The sequence below is a fragment of the Coenobita brevimanus genome, chromosome 57 (assembly GCF_032717465.1).
Source record: "Coenobita brevimanus isolate Jiangsu-jjx chromosome 57, ASM3271746v2, whole genome shotgun sequence".
In the NCBI taxonomy this organism is placed as follows: domain Eukaryota; kingdom Metazoa; phylum Arthropoda; class Malacostraca; order Decapoda; family Coenobitidae; genus Coenobita; species Coenobita brevimanus.
In genome coordinates, this window is record NC_137010.1 from 48,325,971 (window position 1) to 48,338,988 (window position 13,018).

Here is a 13,018-nt window from a genome sequence, read left to right on the forward strand (position 1 = left end):
AATTGTATTTCTTTCATTATTCCCAAATATAAGATGTACATAATATAGAACTCATTTTATTAAAAGTAATGATGTGTTACATTGTGTTGAAATTTTTATTTCTTACATTATAATATTATGATATGTAATATCTGATGACATTTGGCTATTGCAAAATAATTACAGTAATATATATATATATATATATATATATATATATATATATATATATATATATATATATGGAGCCTCTGTGGTAAAGTGTGCGTTTTCGTACACTGAAGAACGAGGGTTCGCGCCCCGCTAGGGTAATAAACTTTGGGAGCGTTGTTCAGGCCACGTACTGCATCGGCGGACACAAGGGGTGCTGTGGTTGAACCAGTGTTGCATACTATAAAGTATGTTTGCACCCAGTCGGCTTGCGCTGGCCGATTACACTTGGTTCACAGACTATACACACATCCAAAGCCATTCCAGCACAACAATTACACTTACAAGCACTTCTCACCCTACATAACAATCTCTACCAGACAGCCTAAGCTACTTGGTAGAGATACATTGGCGTGTCATCCCCACGTCGGTAGGGATAGGCCGGTCCTGCAGTGGACACTCAAACGGCTGATATATATATATATATATATATATATATATATATATATATATATATATATATATATATATATATATATATATATACTGTATATTGAAACATGCAAACATTTCTAAAATTTAGGGGTCCACTAATGAGTTGGCCTGGGTCCCACAAGTAGGTAAATCCGGCCCTGTCCCTCTTTCTTCATTTCTCCATTTTCTACGTTTCTCTTCCTTTCCTCCAAATTCCCAGTTTTACTTTCCTTCCTTCCTTCCATTTTCTTTTTCATCCTCTCCCCTCTCATTTGCTACTTCCCTCTCTTTTCCTTTCTATTCCCCTTTCCCTTTCCTTTCTTCTTTCCTTCCATCTATCCTTTCTTTCCTCCCATCCTTCTTTCCTTCCATCTCTTTTATTATTTTCTTTCTCCTCTCCTTCATTCCTTACTTCCCTCTATCTCTAATTTCTTTTCCTTCTCTCTCTCTCTCTCTCTCTCTCTCTCTCTCTCTCTCTCTCTCTCTCTCTCTCTCTCTCTCTCTCTCAATTCTTTCTCTATACTCCTCTACTCTTTGCTCCCCCCCTCCTCCCCTCTCCCTCCCCTCGTGACATACAGAAGGCCATCCACAGTGACAGGTCGATTTTTGCCTCCCACTTTTTCCTCCTTTCTTTTCCTTTTTCCCTCCTTAGCTCCCTCTCTCTTCCGTTTTTTCCTCCATCTCTTCTTCCTTCCCTTCTTTTTCTCTCCTTCTCTAGCTCCTTCCTGTTCTTCCCTTCCTCCCTCCCTCCTTTCCACTCATTCCTCCTATTCACTACCTCCCTACTTCCGTCTCTCCTTAGTTTCCTCCACTCTCCAATTTTCTTTGTCTTCCTTGCTTCTTATTCCACTCTGTGTGTGTGTGTGTGTGTGTGTGTGTGTGTGTGTGTGTGTGTGTGTGTGTGTGTGTGTGTGTGTGTGTCTCTCTCTCTCTCTCTCTCTCTCTCTCTCTCTCTCTCACGATTCCATAATCCCTGCTCCTCCATCTTTTTTTTTTCCTCTCCCTTTTCCCTGCCCTCCTTCCTCTCCTTCCTCTTCCCTTCCCTCTCTAATTCCATCCTCCTTTCCCGTTTTTCCTCCCTCCCTTCCCCTTTCCCCTCGTCTTTCCTTTCTCCAGTCCCTTAATTTCTCTCTCCATTCATTTCACTCTCTTCTTTATCTTTCTCCCTCATTTTCCTTTCCTTTCCGTTACACTTCCCTCCCTCTTTTCTCTCTTTTCCCTTCCTCCTTTTCCATTTCCCTCTTTCCTTCCATTCTTCTCTCCTTTCATAACATTTTTTTTCTTCAATTCACTCTTCTTTCTCCTCCTCCCCTTGTTTCTCATTTCCGTTTTCTCATCCTTCCATCCATATTTTCCTTCCCCCTTCCTTATTCTTTCCTCCACAGTTCAACGCAAACTATTGAAATGCAAAGACCAAGCAAGAAGTGTTGATGGAGCATAAAGCAGCACTACTTCTTAATACATGTCTTCCTCTTACTTCCGTCGTCTACCTACATAAATATATAAGTAAGATAGTAAGTAAAGAAATAATTACTTACATTAATTGATTGATTGATTAATTAATTAAACAAATGAATAAATAAACTGCTAAAAGTTAGGCGTACAGTGAAAGTTAATAGTCGTGTCCCGGTTGTGTTCGTGAAATATTATGACAGCTGTACCAAAGTTACACATTCTTGGCTGGCTAGCGCTACTTTCCTCAAGCTTCATTGCTGCTGTCGAGATGACAGTATACAGTTATAAACGAACCCAGGAAATTCAGAGCCTTAACATCCATTTGCGAGAATTACTGCGTCCGAGAGAGGATATGTGAATGGTATTCGGTCAGGTGATGACTGACTGGCCGTTACATTACCCAGTCCTACAAAACGTCAGGTAGACCTTGTATTTACCTTGGTATGGGCACACTGGACAGGGCAAAACAAAATGCGTCTAACTATTGGGAAGATGAAAGAGAACATGATATACCTTTACTTAGAAGGAAAGAATTCCGAACAGACTTCAAATATTCGGTGCCTGCAGAACTGTAGAGAGATGGATTAAGCCTTTCGAGAGGAAGCAAAACGGTCAGCGGTCATCGTTTAGGTCACCCTGATGTTACCATACCAATACAGGACCAGGAAATAATTACAACGATGGAACGTAGCACCCGTAAGCGGTGTTTATTTCATAAAAGACGAAATGAACATAGACTGGTGCACAGGAATGTTTGTGCGTAGACTTCTTTCTTTTGGGTTGTGTTCGAACTCAAGCCTGTGGGATTCATTTCTTCACTCCTAACACCACATTCGATTACCATTATATAGTAACTCTATCCTCACATGAAACAACGTTGTTTGGCGACAGAGTATGGCAGTCTCAGCATATAATTACCAACTAAAACTAAGCAGAAATTAAATTATTATAGTGGAACAAAAATTCGGACATGTCTTCAGCTAACTGAACTGCAGTGTTGCTAAGATGGCATTAAAGAATGAGAACAGATGAGAAACGGTTCAATTATATATACAGTAAACTTAGCAGTCGGAAAAACATGCTTGCATCAACAGGCTCGTCGCCTGGAGCAAATGGCAACTCAGGTCAGTGCCACCAGCCGTCCGTATGACGCAAAGCAGAACATACCAAAACTTGAGCCTTTCACCAGATGTTTTCACCAAATATCAGGACACGACTTTTGTTTTTAATTGTACATGAGGTGGTGGTGGTGGTGGTCAGATGTTTAAGAATTACAACTACCGTTCGGAACGACTAGGTTCAATCTCGGGCTGAGGCAGAGAACACTGAATCTCGGGCTGAGGCAGAGAGCACTTTGATCTGAATGTAGTTGTAGCAAAACTGATTTTCCACAAGGATCACTGATATTGTAAATAAACATCCTCGCCAGTACCATGACACCAGTCTTGAATGAGACAGTTATGTATGTACTCAGGCTGGACTGTGGGTATTAATGCTGAAGTGGTGACAAGTGAAGGATTATGTCACGTGGGAGGAATGTTGAATCTCAGGGAATGGACTATTGATTCTATGCCCAGAGACGGCCACACAAACACCAAATCCACTACATGGAGCATCCCTGCCATTAAGTTTGATGGAAGAGGAACTGGAGCTGAGTGATGGTTTTCACTTTATTTTGGTATGTGTGGCAACCCTCAGTTTGTTAAAGTACACGTTAATGCAGCATCATTTTAATCACTTCACTATCATAACCACCTTCATTTCAACCACCCTACCACGAAACAAATTTTTATGCAAAAATTTCATTCACCTTCAGCATGGAAGGAATTGATGGCCATATTAACCTCCTCAGTTCAAACAGTCTGTCCTCAACTGAACTGCTGAATGCAGTCGTTAAGAGGAAGCAAGACTGTAATATAAAACGCATTACCTCACTAAAGGGGATAACATGAATAGCTGACATGACAGGAAAATATATAGACCTGCTTCATATGCCTTCGAGACATGCAATAAAGCATTTCATTATTCCTCAGGAGAGAGAGAGAGAGAGAGAGAGAGAGAGAACCTTGTGTAAATAATTTGCATGTGAAACAGATCAAATTCGAAGGCTTTAATGATGAGTTAGATATTGTGTGCTTCCCACTTCAGTGGGCACTGTGTTGACACTCTCCTAATTTAGTGTTCTCATACCCCTGTCTCTGGATCCTGCTCATTCCGTTCACCAATTGATAGGAAATAGGCGCAAGATGATGGTGGTGGTGATGGTGGTGGTGGCTGTGATGCTAATAATGGATGATAAGTAATGGATTAAAATTCATGGGTGATGATGGTGATGATGATTATGATGTTGGTGATGGAGTACAACCATGTCGATGATAATGACGATGAATAGGATGATGATGATGATTAGGATGACGACGACGATGATGATGATGATGACTACGATGTTGACAGCGGACAGGATGACAATAATTACAGTGATAAAAGCTACTGATTCGCGTTTCAAAGTTTCGCGTCGTTTGTGTCAGAAAATTTTGCGAGAAAATAAGTGATACCTTTACTCCTTGATCGTTTTTCCCACCATGAGGGCGTGAGCAGAGACTAATTTGTTACCTTGCTGTTAGCCGTCAAACTTCTAACTTTTCCAATACTGCCTAATTTCCCAGTGGCACCCAAGCCATGTGGTGCGAATGGAGAATGAAAGACTGTGAAAGTGTGAGGCGGTTGGGAGGAGGAGGAGGAGACCGAGAACGAAGTGAATAGATTGGGTGAGAGCTTAAATGAGAGACCATCTAGAAGAGAATATGAAAAGGAGTTGGTTGGGAGAAGGAGCAGGAAAGGGAGACCTAGAACGAGATGGCGAGACAGGGAGACTGGCAGATTGTGTGAGAGTGTGAGGTGGTTGAAAGGAGGCGAAAGAGAAGGAGATAGAGATCGAGGTGGAGAGATGAGGTGTCGAAGTATGATAGGGAGACTGACTAGGAGAGTGTGTGAAAATGAAACAATCGAGAGAAGGAGGACAGGGAAATTGAGAAAAATGTATGGACAGCTGAGGAACGAGAATACACAAGGGAGGGAGGTGTGTCGTGGGAAGAGGAATCGTTCTTGAGTGGGTACAGACACGGCAACAGAACCTTTTGTATGGCCCACCACTCACAGGATGTATTGTCAAGCAATAGACGGACGGAGGTCATATACAGACCTTCTCCCTCACTGGTCAATAAACAGCACAGAAGTCCTCGCAGCTGCCCTTCCTTGCGACTTACAGTATTTTGCTTAGCGCACATCGGCATTCTTTCGTGTGTGCTTTATGTTTTCTTAACTCCTTCAGTACAGTGACGTATTTCGTATTACTTCTTAATGCTGTCAGATGATTTCATTCATTTTAGGAAAGACCACTTGTACTGAAGGCCTAATAAGAGGCTGGTTCTCTTCCCCTTCACTACGAGGTGTTTGCTAAATTGAATGAGATCATTCGTCGGTAGCAAAAACGAAGTACAAAAAACGCCATAGTAATAAAGGGGTTAGTATCACCATAGTTTGAACCAGTAACATACAAGATGGTACTGACATTCTGAGGATACAACAAGGTTGTTCCGACCATGAGAAGATTAATGGTGACAGTATTAATATGCTCAGGCTCCAATAACTTACTCCCATCTAAACAGAATCACCTGGGGTTTGTTGCAATAAAATGTTAAGAGTTGCTCCCATCATGAGAGGGTAGAGTAGTAATGTGCAAAATAAGTCGCTTGGGTAGATGTGTTACGAAAGATCGTAAGTCATCAAGAATTTGACCTTATAATACTGCAAATGTGTTTAGTCATTTTTCTTGTCTCTTCGTCCTTTTCTTTTTTCTCCTACCAAGCATTTCATTAGCTCTTTCCATTCCTCCCTCTCCTCCCCTCTTTCATTACCTCCCCCCTTCCCTTCCCTTCCTCTTTTCTTCTTCGTATTCTTCCCTTCTTACCATTTTTTTTTTTTTTTGCTTCTATATGTAGTTCTCCTCTCACCCCACCATCTCTCATTTTCTCCTTTCCCTCTTTCCCCCCTGCCCTACTTTCCCTCCTATTATTGCTTCTCCTCTCATTATTACTCTCCCTCAATATATCTTGCCTCTTCACGACTTCTGTGTCTCTCCTCTTCTCTTTCTCTGTCACCTCTCAATCCCTCTCTCCTCTTCCTCCCTGTCTATTTTATTCTTTTCCTCCATAATATTCCCTCCTCCTACCTTCCGTCTCACTATCTTTCCTTCCTCTTTCCATTCACTTTTGATGTATGGCGAACGATGAGGCAATTTTTACTTTATTCAACGCCCTCTGTTTCCATCATAACTTAATTGGCATTCCCTTGTGCCTTCCTTCTCTCCACTTCCACTCTTTTCTTCTCCTCTTCCTTCCTCCTTTCTCTTTTCCCTCTTTCTCCCTCCTTCCCCCTTTCTCTTCCCCTTCTTCTCTCCCCTTTCTTCCCTTATTCTTTCCCTCTTCCTTCCTTCCTTCCTCTTCCCCCTTATTCCCGTCCTCTCTTTTTCTTCCCCCCTCCCTTCCCTCCATCTTCTTTTTTCCTCCTTCTAATTCTTACACCTTGTCACGAATCAAATTCGCGACATTTTCCTTTTGTGAGAAACCACGAACTATTAGTGGAAAACTCACTGTGTTTCGTTCAGTTAACCGTTTCTCTCTCCATTTCGGTGGTATACTTTTTTCAAAACATTCGTCACTGTTTCAAAAGTGACCGATCTAATGCATGTCATTAAGTGCTCTACTGAGCGATATTATTGTTTATATATTGTTCGCCCCTGCTTGCCTCAACCGTTGGCCACGCCTTCTTCCGCTGGCCTGTACAATATCCTACCACACGCATCGTATTTGAAGGCAGTCTTTTGTCTGTCGCGACGGAGTGAGGTTCTGTGCTCCAGTAGTGAGAGTGAGAGAGGTCATCTAGCACCCAGACTCCACTAGACTACAGTTCTCCAGGCTCCCACCCTTCCTTGGTGATACGCTACATTGACCAGTATTTTCTTTTCGTTTTCCTAGACTTAAGAATTTAATTAAGGTGCTTTTCCTAGGTTTAAGAATTTAGCTTTTGAGTGAGAGTGAGTGCGATCTCATTATTTTGAATTCATTTTGAAATGTAACGTTAAATTTATTTCTTTGTAATCAATAAATTTAACAGTTCTTTTTTCTTTGAGCTTAATGTAATGTAAACTCGTGTTTCATTTCTCCATAATTAAGCTTATTTCCCATATAGCTCCTAGCTTGCATAAACGCTTTGCTATTCATAACTGGTACTTAGGCCAGTCTTGTTGTATTAAGCTTAAAATCCGTTGTGCCTTCTAGGAGTTAACGCTCAGCAAGAACCTTATATTATTAATAGTATTAGTTATTTATTGTCAGGGGTGAAGTCACTTTCTCCAGAGGCTAACAGTACTAATAAACAGCAATTGAGTAATTAGTCTCTACTGTGTACTGTTGAGAAAGTTTGTAAATTCTCGTTCTGAGAGAGTCGGCGAAGCGGACCGGCATAAAGTAATCATTGCTTGATTTAGCAAGACAATTCATTGTCCCTGCTCTTCAGTATTATTGAGAATTATCATTTAAAAGATTTTATTTATTCTAAAAACCCCGTGACACACCTCTCCACTCCTCCTTCCCATATTTTCTCCTCCTCTCCTTCCCTCCACCGACATAATGACATTCTGAGAGGGTTCCAGGTTAAGGTAGGGAAGGAGAGGCTTAATTTTCAGCCCTTTAACTCTTGCCTCCCCAGTCAGGCAGGCGAGAGAGGTTCCATGCACTCCCTCTGAGATGTGAGGACACCGTGTTTTTTTAAGATGTGCAGGGATGTGTGTCCATTAAAAGAGGTGATATATTCCAAAGGAAATCATGTGGCTTGAAGGGACTTTCAGCACTCATCATGGATTTTGGCTTCGTGAACGTCGATAACTGAGAAGAAGAAAAAAAAAAAAGATACAGAAATTATATCATTCTTTCAGTTCGGTGGGGGAGGGTAAATTGTAAACAAACATTATTATTCAGAGCACTTTCTCCATTCAAATTAGGTCTCCAACAACATTTAGCCTTGTTATTCTGTAAGTATCGTCATCTGATACACTAAGTAACGCTATGTCGAAATCTCAGTACTGATTATAATTGCTGATCAGGAATGGTCATTTTTAATTTCCTGCAGGGTAAAGAGATACGAAGATGACGATGAATAAGCATAAATATCTAGGTTTATTGCTGTTTTCACACTTATATCAGTATCATTTGAACTTTAATCATCATCATCATTATCTATATCATCATCTGTATCATCATCATCATTATCTATATCATCATCTGTATCATCATCATCATTATCTATATCATCATCTGTATCATCATCATCATTATCTATATCATCATCTGTATCATCATCATCATTATCTATATCATCATCTGTATCATCATCATCATTATCTATATCATCATCTGTATCATCATCATCATTATCTATATCATCATCTGTATCATCATCATCATTATCTATATCATCATCTGTATCATCATCATCATTATCTATATCATCATCTGTATCATCATCATCATTATCTATATCATCATCTGTATCATCATCATCATTATCTATATCATCATCTGTATCATCATCATCATTATCTATATCATCATCTGTATCATCGTCATCATTATCTATATCATCATCTGTATCATCATCATCATTATCATCATAATCGGCATCTGTCATTTTCAGTCAAAAATATTTCCAAATCATCGAAAATTATCAAATCATCGTCATTCACGCTATCCTCTTCCTCTTCATCGCTTCAAGCCTGACAGTTCACAACACCTGGAGACAAGCCCTGCACATCTGAGAAGAGGCTTCTATCAAATGGGTTCACTTCCATTTGGTCACATACCACTCCACTCAATGTCTATGGGCACATAAAGACTTCACATGGAGGGAAGTGTGTGAGGTTTATTTTTGAGTTATCATTCAATGTAGCATCCTTTCCCACCATCGAACATGTACATACTCGTAAATTGCGTGCACGATGCGGGTAAATGTTCCAGCTGAGAAAGCTCACTTTTGCATCCTAATTTGATTCCATTTCTGCAAAGACCCTCTGGAGTCTGAGGTACTTTATAGGGTTCTTTAAAGGCTTGCGTTAATTTCGCCCTTCAAAGTACTGCTGCGGCCTTCACAAGTGATGCAATACAAGATCAGTGAGCGAGCTAGTGAGTAAACTGGTATGATAACATTGGTAACTTGAGCAAAATACGACTCTACAAGGGTAAACCATTGCATTGTCAAATTGTGAATGGTATGAAGAATATTCTTATTTCATTTTTCTTTATATGCTAAAACCATCCTTCTTAAAGATTCACCAATTTGAAATGAGCATGAAAAGCGATTGCTTTATATCATACGATATCTCAGAAGCTCAGTGTTATCAATATTTTTAATTTTACATGTTCCTCGATCCAGTATCTAAGACGTTGCAGAAGAGCTTCCGACACTTTCTTTCTTGACATATTATTACAACAGTTAACAGACCTCTTGGCAGTTTAACGCCTTCACTTCGACGACGTTCCTTTCGTTTTATTCATATCTCCAGCGATTATATCTAATTTAGGGGAGATATAAGTAACTCAGAGGGTTACATATAGCCTTAATCAACTCCTTCATCACGACAGATTTTTTCTGAAGTGAATAAAATCATCCGGAGGTAGAAAGATTATGCTGGAATGTGCGTCATCACAGTGAAAGGACTTAAAACCTAGTGTCACTAAATTGGTATCTCCAGCCCCACTAGTGCTTCTCCTTTTCCATCTTTCCTTCCTCCTCTCTCGCTTTTCCTCACAGTCCATTCCTTTCCTTTCCTCTCTACTCCTTGTCTCCCTCCTTTCCTCCTTCCCCTCCTCACTACCTTCCCTTTTCCTTTTATTCTTCCCTTCCTCACTCCCTTCATTTTGTCTTCCGTAGGTCCCTCCTTACTTCCCTCATGCCTTTCCTCCAATCTTTATTCCCACCAATCCTCCAATTTCCCCTCTCTTCATCCTCCCCTCCCTCACCCTACTCTTCCCTCCTTTTCTCTCTTCCTCCACCCCTTTCTTATGTAGGAAGTGTTTGAGTGACAACAATCTTCAGTAATTCTCTCCTCCTTCTCATCATCATTACTTATTGACATTCTTCAAATCTTCTGTCCTTTTCTTCCTTCCTTTTCTCGTTTATCTCCCTCCCTCCCTTCCTCAACTCACTTATGAGGTAGGACAGGAATGTCATCCCTATTTACCTTTATCTTTCTCTCTTCCTCCATATCTTATTCATCACTTCCCATTCTTCCCTTCTCATATCCCTCTCCCCAGCTTTTACCCTCTTTTACTTTCCTTTTTTCCTCTCTTCTCCTCTCTTTTCCCTTCATCTTGCCACCCTTTTCCCTTCTTTTCTTCTCCCTCTTCGCCTTCTTTATTCCCTCTCTCTCCCCCACCCCAGTGTGTGTGGCCGTCCCAGCGTGAGGCAGGGCAGGAGTTAATTATGAACCTTTTCCCTCATTCTTTCCCTCTTCCTTTCCCTTTCCCTCCATCTCTCAGTGTTCTCCTCCTTCCCTTCCGCACTCCTGCCCTGCACCTAATCTACGAGTACTAATAATGTAAGGCGGGTTCTCTCATCTTGTCAATTTCTCCCTCGCTCTCCTTCCTTCCTTCCTTCCTTCTTTCCCTGCCTTCTTCCCTCCCAGCACCTGCTAGAGAGGTAAGGCGAGGCAGACTAGTTGGAGTAATTCCTCTCGCTCTCCTTTTCACTGCGTCTTTCCTTCCTATTTTTCTCTTATCTATTCCCTAACTTTTTCTTTGCTACCTGCACCTACCAGTTACATGCTCGTAAAGCCGTTTCAGTGAGACAGGATACAAGTAGTGGATTTTTACATTCATAATTTCTTCGTCTATCATTTCATTCTCTCTCGTCTCCCTCCCCTTTCTCTCCTAGCTTCTCTCCCTCACTCCCTCCCTCCCTATCCCACTGCACTTACTCGTGACATAAGGAGGGTCGTCCCACTGTGAGGCAGGGCAGGACAGAGCCCAGTCGTCCACACCCTCGGGCCAGTTGAACGGCTTAGGCTGGTAGTATTACGCGAGCAAGCAGGCGGTGGCTGAATCGGTAGAAAGGCGGCCTGCAGTCCTAATGGACCCAGAATTTAATCCCGGCCGGGGCAGGGAACAGTTTAAAGACTTGAATTTTCTAAAATGCAGACTTTCCTGATCTACCAGATGACCCGCCGACATGCCGTAAAAATACCCCCGCTAATACCAGTACGCCAATCCTGTATGAGACAGCCCTAGCATGTATTCAATATGGATGGTGGGTGTTAGCGCCGAAGTGGTGACATGTGGAGGTGTAGGAGGACTACTGGGCCTTGAGATAGGTCACTGTCCCCGAGAAAAATAGGCCCTGAACCCTTTGCCCAGATTCAGACACGTAAAAAAAAGAAAAAAAAAGAAAAAAAAACAGCTCTTCTTCGCGCCAGCCGTAAAGCGAAGAGGTTCCTCGCACGGCGCGCGAAGAGGTCTCTCGGAGTTAAAAGTACTGGAATATGAAGCAGGAGCATCACCCGCCTCTTCCCAGATATCTTCGTATCTTTTTTTATGCAGATATCATATTCATGTAAGTAGTTAGCACCTTAACATTCATGAAATGCATTTGCAATTTTTAAAAATGTTTGTTATCATTTCTTTTGTGTGATACTATCTTTATTTATAGATTTTTAGGAGACTGGTGCTACCCGTTTATGATCAAACTACTGCTGATGCACACACCCCAGTCGTTGACTTCTACCATTCCTAAGTTATCTGTGTCTCATAAAGTGGTGATCCAGGCAACTTCACCGCTTATTTTCAAATGTGCATTATCTAGCAGACTTGTACACCATTCCACTTTTCATTAGTGTCTCCAAAAAGGCAAGCACATGGTATAATTTAAGGCCGTGGTTAGATTACTGCCATCGCTGCAAAATTCTAGCTGACATAATCCTAATCACTTCCTTTTTATGGTAGCCATAACTCAAATAACCTAACATATTTCTAACATAGCTAATAAACAAACATAACCAATAAATTCTGGCGGTTTAAGCTGAACTGTAGCAATATTAACCTAACCTAACCAAAACTGACCAAACCTAACCTATCCTATTTCTAACCTAACTGAACCACCAAACAAAACAGCCGAATTCTAGCTGCCGTAATCCTAACTGTGGTTAGGATTAAGGAAATCGCCGCTAAATTCAAACTTAATGCTAATCACGGCCTTAAATTATACCACGTGCTTACCTTTCTGAAGACAGTAATGAAAAGTGGAATGGTGTACAAGTCTGTTAGTTAACGTGACCTGATCTAAACTAACCTATTTCTAACCTAACTGAACCACCAAACAAAACTGCCAAATTCTAGTTGCCGTAATCTTAACCACCACTGGACCCCCTCTCAAGTATTAAAGTATCAAGTATTAAAACTATTTCCTACCATTGGACTGATTCGGAGACGTTGTTTATCAGATTCAGCATATTATTATCGCAATATATCACACGAGAGAGTAAACATAAAACAGATGACAGCAAACTTGCGCTCCTCCGGCGTACCAATGTCACGATTTCTCTCCCAGAGAGCACCTCCGCAGCATACCAACCCTTCCGTAGTCTCCTTCTGGGAAGTTGCTGATCAGCCGAGGTTTAAAGGTACCAAACTGGGAAGAGCCTCTTCACGAAGATGCTTCGCGAGAAGGGGAGGAAGTTGTTTAATACTACCAGCCTTAGCCCCGTTCGTCCCGAAGTTGGCGGGTTCGTTCATATCCTGTGGGGAACAGCAGAAGTTACAGTCCGTTCATCTTAAATTGACGAAGATTTTAGACCTTTTGTAACTTAATTCCCTCACCTCGAAGTAAAAAAAAAAAAAAACTAATAGGGCTC

General features: G+C 41.3%; 1 pseudogene; it reads right to left on the bottom strand.

The window, feature by feature from the left end:
• LOC145401986 (maltase-glucoamylase-like) overlaps positions 1-13,018 on the bottom strand; it is a 426,725-nt pseudogene that overhangs the window by 174,613 nt on the left and 239,094 nt on the right.